This window comes from Rhinopithecus bieti, unplaced genomic scaffold (genome assembly GCF_001698545.2).
Source record: "Rhinopithecus bieti isolate Rb0 unplaced genomic scaffold, ASM169854v2 scaffold_6506, whole genome shotgun sequence".
Lineage (NCBI taxonomy): Eukaryota > Metazoa > Chordata > Mammalia > Primates > Cercopithecidae > Rhinopithecus > Rhinopithecus bieti.
In genome coordinates, this window is record NW_016805137.1 from 466,222 (window position 1) to 480,093 (window position 13,872).

The window sequence follows — 13,872 nt, forward strand, 5'->3', positions numbered from 1 at the left end:
GATTCTTCTCAGTTGAAAAGACATGGAAAAACGGTTTTGTATGACTTGAATACTTTGTATAGTATGTAATCTTTTCTGAACGGATGCTATAGAACTCTTTTAATATGTTTAATTCACCTATCACACTCTGTTATAAACACATAGAATCATCAATAAAAACTCAATATAACTTTCTTTGGGTCTTAAAGCAGGAGAATCCGAAGTAAATCCTGAAAAAAAACTTAACACAGCCATCTAACTCCTTACTTTAAAAAGCCATTCTGTTCATTAGTCTGATTAGGAATGACGGCACTGGTTGTATGTTAGCCAAGGCAGTTTAGCATGGAGCTATTCTTTGGTGTAGTTCAGGACATGAACATAGGTACAGTCATTCTTCTAAGGTGACACTGTTGTGTACATTCCCTATAGGCAGCTGGAGAGATCCGTGTGACACAAGATGCTTTTGTACGGGTTCCCATGAATCTTCTGCTCTTGTTTGTGTAACATGGAACAAATAACTCTTCTTTGCCACCACTTTGCCTTAGATAATTGTGTGTGTGTGCCAGTTTGAACTCTGATACCACATTTTCCTTCTATGCAATCATGCCTTGTTTGATAATCTTGCATTGCTTTGCTCTGAGCTTTAGTGGGTCCTAGCTGCACACTGACCTTTCTGTGCTGTTTTTCAATTTGCCTAATAACAGCAGTTACCCTGATTGTAATTTATGTAACTTTAAACAGGATCACACTGTACCCCCTGCCTGCCTTATTTGCTTATTGAGCATAGAACAGAGGCAATATACAACTCCGGGTTCACACACAAGCTGGGATGAGAAGAGGAATGAGCCATATATAGTGGAAAATCATAGTTTGTAGGTATAATTATATAGTGCTTGTTTCCCTCAAAGTATTTTTCGAGCCCTGAATTCATTTTATCTTCATTATCCCTATGAAGTAGGTGGGGACAAGTATAAGGGGAAGTTGGGTGCTGAATTTTTAGGCCAAAGACTGATGTTAATACAAATCATTCACTAACTGTAGAGCCTTGGGCATATCAGTGAACTGCTCTGAGATTTACTGTCTCCATCTGTTTAATGAGAAGAATATCCGTGATGCTTACCTCACAGGGCTGTTGTGAGGGTCAAATGAGAATGTACGTGAAAGATACGTAAATGGTAAAGCACTATATTCTTGTTTGTTAGTCTTTTTTCCTTTCTTTGGGTAGACCTACAGTCGGATGTTTTGTTTTATTAATCACTTATTTTCCTTATTGATAGACCATCATTTTATAGACCTATTCCTATTTCATGTATTCTCTCCCTGTTGTTAGAGAACCTATCTTTGTTTCTGGTCAAAACACACATAGAAAACAAAATGATCCAATGAAAACTGGTTTAACTAGCAAAAGCCTTTGCACCTGTTGGAAACTATGACCAAGTCAATTATAACGGCATTTAAATCAGTCGTGTTAGTAGGAATGTGGCAAAGACTGGTACCACTTCTAGTCACAAGTTTGCTTTTGGAGGGGGGCCAGATACTATTGGAAGAACATTCGCTTGAATAGATTTCTCTTTTACCAATTTGAGTGCCTCCTACATGGGCAGCAGTGGACTAAGTGCCGGGTGTGATAAAGAGGAATGACTTAATTACGAGACATGTATATAATCAAATACAGTGTGAGTTAGGACCTGTGACAAACCGTTATAATAAAACATGGCCCCATGAGGGTTTTGGAAGAGAGAGAGACTTGGCTTCTTTAGTTGGTATGACAGTTGGTAGATACAGGTCGAAATTTTTTTTTGTGGCATCCAATCCTCATGTGCTTTTTACTCATTGGATTAATATTAATATTTCTGTCAGTAAGCCAGGTGACTGTGACTGTCTTTTGTGCCATCCTCTTTGAACAGAATGGCAACATGTGGGTTGGATAATCACACTTCTAGGTGAAACTGACTTGCTTAAACTGCTGTACCAGTTAGTTTAATCTATTTAAGCTATTTAAGAATTCAGGATCAGCGTAGCCTACAGAGGTCCTCTTCAGCATTTCTGTCAAGGATTTGGATGAAGACAATATACAAGAAGATGCTTGATGGAAGAGAAGATGGATTCCATCAGTTAAGCTCCTGCTATGCTTCAGCTGCTTTGTCTATAAAATATCGACTTCACATCTTGCCTACCTCACAAGGTTGTTGTAAGAATCAAATTAAATATAATGGATGTAAAAGTGAAAAAAATAAATGTAGAAAACAAGCTACAGGAATATTAACATACTGGTGACAACGTCACCAATAGAAATCATAGCTATTTTCATATCTCATCCATATCAGATATTGCAGGTATTTCAAAATATCCCTTACACTCATCACTGCTTTAAAATTATAGTAGTAGAACCACCACTGGACTTTATTAATGTATTAACAGAAACTATACATATTATCATACCGAATATTGGTGTTTATATTTAATTGATTTTAATATTTTGACAGCTGAATTTCAATATAAATTGATTTTCTTTGTAATTCTACATGCTTTATTCTTTATTTTATGTATTTAAAAGCATTATACTAAGAAAGGTACATAGGCTTTAGGTATATAGCAGATTGGCAGTGGGGTCCATAACACAGTGAAGATCAAGAACCCCTGAATGGGGAAGAGGTTGAGGAAGGGGTGCTAGTTATTCCAGGAAGAGGAAAAGCTTCATGGATGTTTCAAATTATACATAATGTGTCTTTAAGGCAAATGTTGATCGGTATGAAGACAAAATATGTACATAATTGTTTTGTGAAACATAGTGAGTAATATATACTCACCATGTTTTCATAGGAACATGTTGCTGGGGAGCAAACTCATTAAGCATATTAATAGCTCGCCTAGAATTTCTGAAGCTGACAATAAAGGTCCATCATGACATCAGACTCTGTAGTAGGTTGTGCTGTGATAAAAGCCCAAGAAAGATGCCTGAAATACTTATTTGCTACCTTTTCTTGTGTGGTTAGAATGCTAAGGATCATCTAAGAGCAACCAACATTTGCCTTACATGCATTGTAATGGTTATAATAGGTGCTGGAAATACAGAGTATGCTAAAAAGTTATCAAACATTAACAGAAGCAGCAGTAGCTGTGGAAAGAGTACTTGACCAGGAGTCCTTAGCTTCAGGCCACAGCTTCAAGTCTGACACTAATATCTGTGTCACCTTGTGCATGTTTTATTATTGGTAAAATGAAGATAATGACTTCTGCTCTAACTTCTAAATTTGCTCTAAAGATCAAATGAGTATGTCAAGATGCTTAGAAAGGTTTGAAACATAATACATATGTTATTGATATGGAAATAAAGGTGAAATATCAATATTATAACATTTTATGTTTTAAATATAGAAATAAAGTAAAATTTTCTATCCTTGTATTATAAAATATATTGAAGAGGAAACCTTTTAGACATAGTATAAGACCTCTATATGTATAAAATATAAAATGTAAATGTAGCATATGAAATATCTATAACATAAGAGTTAAATTCTTACAAGACTGTAAACAATGAAACGTGTTATCTTAAGTTGTTAGATAACTCCATAATAAAATCACTTTTTTATGGCTGGCAACAAGCTTTCAAATATGACCTGTAGCATAAGACAGCAGTGAATTTATATATGTGCTATTTAGATTTAGTGGCACTAAGATCACAAGGACATACACATTTAATTAGTGGAGTACATTCAATTCTAAAATTTAAATCACTTTCTCCCAATAAGCTGGTTCTTCACAGGAATCATGCAGCAAATGTTGACAAATATTGCAAATAATGGGAGAAAGACACAAATCTTAGGATTTTTCTTCCCAAAAAAATCTGTTCTTATTAAGATGCTTTTCATTATAACTTGGCAGAGCAGGATTTAAGTACCAACCTGAGTCTTCCATTCTCTAGGTCAATGTTGAAAGTTTTTTCTACAGTAAAACACATGTTTCACATTCTTGGTGTTGCCATATAAATCAAACAAAGAGAACTGCATTCCAATTCTCTCCATTATTATTACAGAAGCATACAACTTACTAACCAGAACATTCTTCCATTTTTAGTTTGAAGTGTTTTTCAACTTCAAGTATGCTTGGAAAATTATTAAGCCAAGGCTATTGTGATTATATCTGTTAGACTTTTATTCTATATAAATTATCTAAGCCAAATGGAGTCCAAAATACTGACCCTTGACTGCCAGTTAGAATAGTCCCTAATCCTCAATCACGTGCTGAAAGAGACAAATGAGCTAGATTTGAGTTTGAAAACTACCACCTCTGAATAAAAAGAAAAACAATGAAGCTGAATATGCATTTGAGAAAGACACAGTTAACGCAAATGGTAGAGAAATGTGGAATACTATTCTTGTGTTCACTGCTTCCCGAGTACAGACACTTGCACCAAGATACAGAGACACACACTTATAAACTCACACATATGGATCAGAATGACTAAACATTTTTAAATCAGGAGAAGCAAAACCCAGTAGATTCTCCCCGATAGTCTGTAGAGTACACACACACCCACTAACACACGCCCTTGACCAGTGTAAGATCCAGAAGTGCTTAAACAATTTTGTAGGCATAAATTACAAATTAATGAAACCTGCCGAAGACAGACACATAAAGACACACTGTTAAAGATATAAGCATTGAAGCAAGGCAGACACCTGAGAAAAACAGTCAGAAGTTCCCAAACTGAAAATATTGTATCCTGGACATTCAAGTAGATGAACAATTCAGGGTGAACAGATTTGTATCATGGGGCCAGAGCAGAGGACGGGTTTAGGCACCACAGCGGTCCCTAAAGACCATTCCCCCTAGCGTCCAAATTTCTAAAATTAAAGCTTAATGGTTCTAATTCTTTATAAGATTGTCCTTTCAGGGGGAAAAACATTGATCAGTGGTCTCAGTCTTGCCAGCTGGCTTCAAGGACTCTGCCCCCAACAGTTCCTCAGCATTCTTTCTTTTTCCATTCACTTGAAGAAGGGATGCTGTTCATTTCACGTGAGCTTAGATTTACGAGGTGCTGAGAAACAAGAGTGTGGGGCCCTTCAAGTTGTACTCCCAGATGTAATACTACAAGTGAGCCAACACAGGATCTTAGCATTGGCTAACATGTTTGTGCTACAAAGCTTGTTTGTTACTGGATCCAAATGGATGCCCCAGTCAAAGCAAAAACAAAGCAACAATTCAAAAAGTCTTCCCTCATTGCCCCCAAAATAGCCCATTCCTTTCTGAGTCCAGGCTCCTGAATGCACATGAAACTGTGTAGCCTTGACTGGGGGGATCGGCACTCCCTCCTCAGCTGGAGGCTGCATTCAGAAAGAATGGATTTTTTCCGGCTTCTGATAGTCTGAGATATTGTGCCTGTCACTCAGAGGCTGAACAAAATAGGGTTCAAAACAGAGAACAGAGATGTATAAACAGATGCAAGACAGTGAGAAGAGTGTACTGAGTAGGGAGACGAAAGAGATTGGTATCAAGCCTTATCCTGGGATAGGCCAGTCTCTGTTCCTGTAAAAAGCTCCTAGGCTATTTTAATTATAAATATTTATATCTATGGAAGCAAATTCAGAAGGATTTATATCCCAGGGGAGTGCAGATCAATAGATCTAAGCAAACCTCATCTCCAGGCTGACCACTTAACACTGTTATCACTGATTAGGGCTGCTTGGCCCTCTGGGAGGGTGTCAGTTCCCCTCTTGTCCTGCATGGGTCCACCCCATTCTTGGCCCCAAGAGGAAATCAATAACAGGATGCAGGGATCGATACACAGGACATCTGCTTGGCTGCAGTGGCTCACCTTAGGATCGGAGTTTGGTTAGCCCTTGTCTATCCCGCAAGCCTCTATTCCTTCCCCCAACCCCTCCATCCTTCCAGATCTGCTGGAGCATTCCAATTTTGATCTTTAGCTCACTCACTGAAATCGGCCCAGATGCTGCTGACTCTCTTGAGCAAGACATAAAGACTTGGTTAACATTTGCCTTACTTTCCAAAAGTAAAGAAACTTACCTGACCTCAAGGATTAAGTCAGAGTCGATTTCCTGCTTCATGGCCCGGGGCACGCTTTCTGCTGCTGACTGTCTGGCCACCAAGTACTGTGGGAGCAATTGGAGCTGGCTGGGTTACTGTTCCAGGTTTGCCTGCGTCTCCCTATGCTTGGTCTGCAGTTGATAGATCCTCTGCTCCTGAAGCATCCAGCTATTGACCCGCCCAGGGAAAGAAAGAAAAAAATGGAAAAAAAAATCAATTAATACTAACCGGCTTAACAAAACAATGCGTAGCACAGGCCTGGAGCATACAGGGTAGGAGTTGGGATGGTCTCAGTGGCAACAATGAGTGTGGGGACAGGCTCAGCCAGCTAGAAAACCTGATGTTCCAGGGACAGGAAGCCAATATGGTAGGCGTGATCACACACGCACACATATTCTCTCTCTCTCTCTCTCTCTCTCTCTCTCTCTCTCTCTCTCAGCAGCTTGGTCTGACATGCCCTAGTCTGAGAGCAAAGAGGACATTGCAGGTACGTGTTCATTGTGAACTGGTGGAGGGCAACACATTCACCAAAACAGAAGAGGGGCTGCAACCATACTCATAGAACCGGTGGATATTTTTGTTTTCTGGGGTTTTTTTTTGGGGGGGGGGCAGGGGTGGAAGAGGAGGAGACATTGTTTTGTTCTGAAAAGATAATACCGTTTACGTGTCGCAGGAGAGTTCCTGAGGCATTTCTTCGTGCGTCTCCCTATCCCACCACCACATACAGGCACACATGAAGCTCTTTTAAGGGGAGCAAGAAAATTGGGGAGCACCATACCTCAGCTGCTAGGCCCTCTCTCTTCTGCAGGAGCTGGCTTTGAAGGCTCGGGATTTTTGCATCTCGCTGTTCCAGCTGTAAAGAGTTTACATAGGGAGGGAGCAAGGAAGGATCATGAATGTCAACCAATGAGCAATTAGCATGACAAGACTAAAGTATTGATCCACTAAAGCTCCCTGCACTGCTGTAGCCCCAGAGGTAGAGTGGCTCCCCTGTCACTAACTCTGATGGTGCATTTCAGAAGCGTGTATTTTAGGACTGGCTACTTTTTGTATCCCCAATCCCCTTCTCAGGGCAGGGGAGGATGGCACCTTCAGGCTGCCCATCTGCAGCTATCATAGTAGTCTCCATCCCTGGGCAGAAAGCTGCAGAGAAGAGCATAAAGAATGTAAAGATTTTGGCTGTCCTACTTTATTCATTTTTTAAAAATGCAGCTCCCTCCTGATGGCACCAGGCATTTCTATGTATTGATTGGAAAAGGGCTAGGGCGAAATCCTGGCCTGACAGCTGGGGCTGGAACTAGTGTGGTTTTCCATTCTGCATGGTCAGGGGCAAAGTGACTTTCACAGTACCAACTTCTGGCCAATCTAAATACACACTTACTGTGCACATAGTACTCATTTTAGTCAGTAAGGGTCAAGAAGGGAGAGGGAAGGATGTTATTTCACTGAAGAGACAACCTTATTCCTAGGTGTAAGGCTATCATACACCGAAAGAGAAAATGAAGGAATTTTCAACTTAGCAGACATGGTGTTCAAATGACACTAGCTAGGTGAAATTTTACCTCTCTAAGGTTCTTCATTCTCGCCATTGATTCCCTCCTGTTACTCTTGGTTATAGGCACACTAACCTTTCATCATGTTTTCTACTTTTTCCCCTATCCATCCCATATCTTCACAAAATTATTTCTTAAGTTGCTCTCCTAATTTCTTTTCATACACTTCTTTAAAGATCCCCTAGCATTCCATCTCCTTCATGAAATCTCCCAAGCAGTGGTAATTATGCATTCGTGTGTGAGCTTCTACTTGTGCCAAAAACTTCTCTAGCAGTGGGATATCATAATGAACACTATGGTATGGTCAATACATTTAAAGATATGGTCATTATACTTAAAGATATGGTTATTATGGTCATTATATTTAAAGAGCTTACAGACTAAATGAATCATGAGCCATTCACTGACAGCAAAACCATCCATCCACCCAACTACCCAACCAACCAGCCAGCCATCTATTCATTCATACATTCAATTTGTGCTTATCAAGAACTTCCTATTACCAGGAACTACCCTTTGCTAAAAATAGGATGGTGTGGCAGAGACTTGAGTGCCTGCCGATAACCATTTTCTCCTCTTCTTCCCAGGCTCACAGATAATCTATATTTCCCAGCTCTTTTACAATGGGGCCTTATGACTGAGCTCTGGCCAATGGAATGTAGGTGGGAGAGAGGCATGCCTGGGCTGGCTTATAAAAACCTTCCTCATGGCCCTTCCTTCTCCTCCCTTCCAATGTGACCCTTGATGGTGACATGCTGAAGATGGGGTGTAACCTGGGTCTTTGGGGATCCAGTTGGAGAAGAGTGCCCTGGCCCACTTTGGACTATGGTGAAAGGAATCCAATTTTAATGTTGTTAAACAGCTGAGATTTTAGGATTGTTTATGTTAGTGTGAGTGTAGAAGCTAACATTACTTTTACTGACTAACAAAAACACAAAGCAAAAACAGATATGGCCCCTGCCTTCACAGAGCCTGAAGCCCAGTGGGTGAAAGAGATATTAATAAAATAACGACAAATAAAAGAAAAAACACAATTGTGATAAGTATAATAAAGGATAGGTATCTGAGGCAACAAACATGAGCCAGAGGAAACTCAACCTAGACAACCACCATGATGCAATGATGTTGAGCTATGAAGGGTGAATACTGAGAGAACACAGGGGTGTTCCACTAAGAAGGAACAGAACGTGGGAAGTTGATATGGTAAGGAGGAGTAAGGTACAGTCCAGAAACCAAAAAACCCCTGTATGAGTAGAACACAGAGAATGAGAAGGATATGATGCAACATGAGACTAGAGAAATAGTATGGACCCATCCATTCAAGGCCTTATAGATTATAGATTTCAGTGTCTGTCCTAAGATCACTGGGGAGCCATTCAAGAGTTTTATGCAAGGTTGGTAACAAAATCTTGTATTGTAGAAAGGTCTCTTTGGCTGCAAGCATGAAGAATGAATTGGTAGCTCCATTTCCAGCCATATGGTGGGTAGGCCGGATAACTCAAAAACCCTTCCACCAGAAAGTTATTTTGAATAAAATAGAACACACATTCTTTTAAGTATAGGGCTAAGCTTGCAAGTAGAAAACTCCCCAAATGCCAGGTACAAAGAGGGAACCGAAACAAAATCAGTAAGCTGTGGGACATGTATCTGCCTTGAGGAGAACTGCCCAGACTCAGTGACTACAGGGATTAGGTTTTAGTACTCACATGGGGACAAGGGTCCATGAAAACTAGCAAGGGGAAACTGAATCCTCACATAAAACTAGACCCTTAAAAAGATGGCCTAAGAGGAAAAAAATCCATCTATTATCACAACAGTGCTTGTCTTTTCATGGTGCATAGGAAGGAAACAAATGTCCTTTGAGAATCTATGACTATGCTTTACAAGGTAAGGTGATTTATAGTTACTATCTACCAAGTTGAGAAACCTCTAGGCTGAAAAACTAAAATCAAACTTAGTCTCAGGCCAGGAATATCCCTGTGGCATTTGGCAGGAGCAAACCCAAAATGCTCTGGAGAGCCACATTTTCACAAAGGGCACCTAGAATTCCTGTAAATAAAGCCCTGGTGAGGATGTACCCACACATTACAAAACCAAAGACCAAGAGTGAATGTAGATAAAGTAAATAGCAGATTTATACCTTTGAGAACTTCAGGTGATAGAACAATCTGGTACAGACTGCAAATAAGTATGCTTAAAATGATTAAAGACATAAAGGAAAGTGTCATGCAAAAATAGCAAAGCATTTTGAAGGAAAAAAAAGAGAATAAACTAGAGGAGGATAAAAGTCATGCATTCAGATCAAGAATGCAACTTTAGACCGGGCATGGTGGCTCACACCTGTAACTCTAGCACTTTGGGAGGCCAAGGTGGGAGAATCACTTGAGACTAGGAATTTGAGACCAGCCTAGGCAACATAGTGAGACCCTATCTCTTAAAAAAAAAAACAAAACAAAAATTAGCTGGGTTTGGTGGTGTACCTCTGTAGTCCTGGCTACTCAGGAGGCTGAGAGGGGAGAAGTGCTTAAGCGTAGGAGGTAGAGATTGCTGTGGGCTATGATCACGTCACTGCACTCCAGCCTGGGTGACAGAATGAGACCCCCATCTCAAAAAGAATGCAACTTCTTCCCAAATGTGCGGGACTCTTGGTATGACATCAGGATTTAGGAAGCAATCATACTTTTTTCTTTTCTTTCTGTTAAATATGTTATTTATATGGGACAAATCTCTCGCTTGCTCTATCAGTGACATCAAATATATAAGGGCATAATGATGGCTCCAAAGTAAGAAACACTTTCCATATTTAAAACTGATGATCAGCTCATAAGATATTCTCTCTTTTGTGGTTGTTGAAATGTCTCATAAAGGAAAATATCATCTCAGTGTGATTTCTTTGCTTCTTTGCACGGTTCAGCTCAATGTTCTCTCTCCAGCTGGGCACAAATTGAGGACACTGGCCTTTTCAACGGTGGACAAAAAGCCATAATGGGAGGGAGGTGGCAAGCATCAAAGGAAAGCTCAAAATAAGGAAGTCTCGTTATTTCACCAGAAACTACTTTTTCTTGTTACTGTTTCAAAAATTATTCCCATGTCTCACAAAATAACTGAGAATAAGTAATGCACTAACCTCAAGAGGTTACCCAGTCAGCCTGAGCTGCTGCTCTGGATGAACCAAATCCTAGCATATTTCTTTATGGACCCAGGCTAAAGTTGTAGTGAGGGTTTTTGGTAGTGGAGAGACTTAGATGGAACTAGATGATTCCAAGCTCAGCTGGAATCAGGTCAATTTCACTCACTTCTGTCTTATGAGACATTTATCAACATCACCATCATGATTATCTTTTATTGAAGTTCAACTATCTGCCTGACCACATGTTATTTCATCTTATTGTCACAAAACCTCTGCAGAGTGGGTACTAATATCCCCACTTCTTGGATGAAAGATACAGAAAAATGAAATGAACCAAATATTCTCATCTTAAGTTAGAACCAGTGATAGGATAAATGCCCTTAGCCCTCCTTAGCAGGTTTAAATAGAGACAAAGTCATTCAGAGCCCTAAGAAGAGCAGGGGCTAATAGAGAACTTCTTTCTTTGCATGGTTTCAAAGCAAGTTGTTCTAAGCAGCCAAAATTAGGCAACTGAGTTCAACCACATTCATCCGTCTTCCAGCAGTGAATGCAGATTTACCAGGTAGGAAGAGAGATACTTCAGACAACAACAATTTGCAAAATTTGGTGTATCCAGTAGGGCTGCTTTCAATCAGGGCTGCTGATGAACAGGTCAGGTTATCTGAGCCCCACTTATTTCTTCCCCACCGTAACCTCCCACCTATCCACAGGATCTGCTTGTTGTTCCTTCAGATGTGTCCTGGGCTATTCACACCCCACCACCCCAAGATCATCCTGTTCCAAGCCACCACCAATCATAGCATGCCCCAGAAGACTGCCAATGGGCATTCCTGCCTCCACTTTGCAACTTACAATCAGTCCTCCCCACAGCAGCCAGCTCCATCTTTTACCATTGAAATCAGATAATTCCACTCCCTCACTCAAAACCCTCCAAGGGCTTCCCATTGCACTCTGACTAAAATCCCACCTCTTTGTCAAGGTCTACTCAACAAGGTCTGCCCCACCTCTTGTCCTTTAGGTGTTTGCTCAAATACCATCTTCTCAGAGACTACACACCTCACAGGCAGATCCCATCACCTTACCCTGTATGTTATCTTGCTTTTGAACAGTAGGTCGCAGTGACCAACCACAGTGCCAGGCACAAGGAAACTAAGCAATATTTATAAGAACGAAGAAGTGAATTCCATATCTTCATTGACATCCATGACTTCTAAGACAGAAGAAACAAGACACCTGAGGACTAAGAAAACTTACTGTTAATTGGTCTGCCCTGGAAAGAAAGTATTTGGCCTGTTGTCTCAAGATAGATCATTTACGTAAGGAAACCAGAATAAATATTATTTTTTATGTGTAACTATGAGTGAAATTCGACTGATAAAAATAAAAGTCTAGACTAGTAAATATTTGAGCTTACTATTTACGAAATTGCAGTATTTATAATTATGTTTACATCAATATAGTATTTTCTACTTTCAAAAGCACTTTACTGTATATTAACTCGTCTTTTTTCAAAACAACTTTATGAAAGAGACAAGTATTATTCTCTGCATTTTACAGATTTTAAAAAGTGCTAATGGCACTATAGCCAGTGAATATCAGGTCACAATATGGCCTGGCAAACCTGAAGGCCCAAAGACTAACCTTACGAGGATATTTTCATTTATGTCACACTGGGAAAAGGACAGATAGGATACACAGAGGAAAGGCTTTTGTTTAGGGTCGTATATGATGTTTCTGTAGGGTGGTGTATTTGTTTCCTAGGGTTGTCATAACAAATTACCACAAACTGGATGGCTTAAAACAACAGAAATGTGTTTTCTTACAGTTTAGGAGGCTAGATGTCCAAAATCAAGATGTTGGCAGAGCTATGCTCTCTCTGAAGGCTTTAGGGGAAGATTTTTCCCTGCCTCTTCCATCTTCTGGTGGCTCCCGAAATTCCTGGCATTTCTTGGCCTATGGCAACATCACTGTAGTCTCTGTGTGTCCTTTCTTCTTCTTATAAGGATACCAGTAATCAGATCTAGGACCCATCCACATCCAGTATGACCTCATCTTAACTAATTACATCTGCAAAGAGCAAATAAGATCACATTCTGAGATTCTGGGTGGACAAGAATTTTGGGGGGACATTATTCAACCCACTACAGACGGGCAGTATGAAACTGTAAACATCACCTTCCTGTTCATCCTCAGTTTCTGTATGTTCTTTAAAAGAACAGGGATCCTATATATTTTCTCCTTGCATTTTGTTCTCTCCTCTGCCTGTGACTCATACCACCACTGGCTCTTATTCCTGTCTCTTCCCCTTCCAGTAATATTTCTGTAACATTCTGTATGGATGAATCACACAAACATGCACATTATGAATCCATGCAACGGTACAACTTGGTTTTCATTAGAAACTTTTCTAGGATATAGATTCCAATGATGTTCCAAAAATCAGATAAATTCTAGCTAGAAGCATAATAGCTCTTAGGCAGAAGAGCAGCCAGTGGTTCCAGGCCGTGGTAAAGGAAGGCTGGAGGAACAGTTCATCAGTAGCTGAGTCATAGGGTTCCTATTAATAGTCATATAACTAGGATTGTTTCAATATAGTATTTAAGGTTTATAGTCTTTATGATGGTCTTTCTCATGCCAAAGGAAAGAATACTTAAAAGATAATGACTTATTTTAGAATCTCTTAGTACTAATCCGTTTTGAGCTCCATTTCACAAGCTCTATTTCAAGTGGATATTTACATAGTGTTCATAGCTATGATCTTCATATTGTAGCATCATATATTCATAGATATTGTGGTCTTTGACAATCTCTCTTGTTATCTATTTCATTTTTCTTCCCTGGTTACAGAGGAAAACTCATACCTATAAATAATCACTTACGTTTTCTTTTCTCTGCTTGCAGTTTTGACTAGCTTATTTTCTCACTGAATATGGCTATATTCAGTTCCTACCAATACGAAGAGACTATTGCTAAATATTTTTTTTAACCTATCAGAGGAAGTTCCTGGCTCTCTGGCCTTAAAATCCTGTCTCCATTTATTCTTGAATAAAAAAATTAGAAAGAAAACATGATATTATGCCTTACACATAGTAGGAATTCAATCAACATTTATTTCATTTGGAAATTGACAGCAATATTTTGATTTAAGTTGTACTAGATGAA

General features: G+C 39.6%; 1 long non-coding RNA gene across 1 annotated transcript; it reads right to left on the reverse strand.

The window, feature by feature from the left end:
* Positions 1-6,071: 6,071 nt before the first annotated feature.
* On the reverse strand, positions 6,072-11,873 carry LOC108529161 (uncharacterized). Its single transcript, XR_001885425.1, has 3 exons — positions 11,793-11,873; positions 6,806-6,880; positions 6,072-6,195 (listed from the first exon to the last, which is right to left on the reverse strand). It is a non-coding gene; the product is annotated as an uncharacterized LOC108529161 (long non-coding RNA).
* Between the last annotated feature and the right edge of the window lie 1,999 nt (positions 11,874-13,872).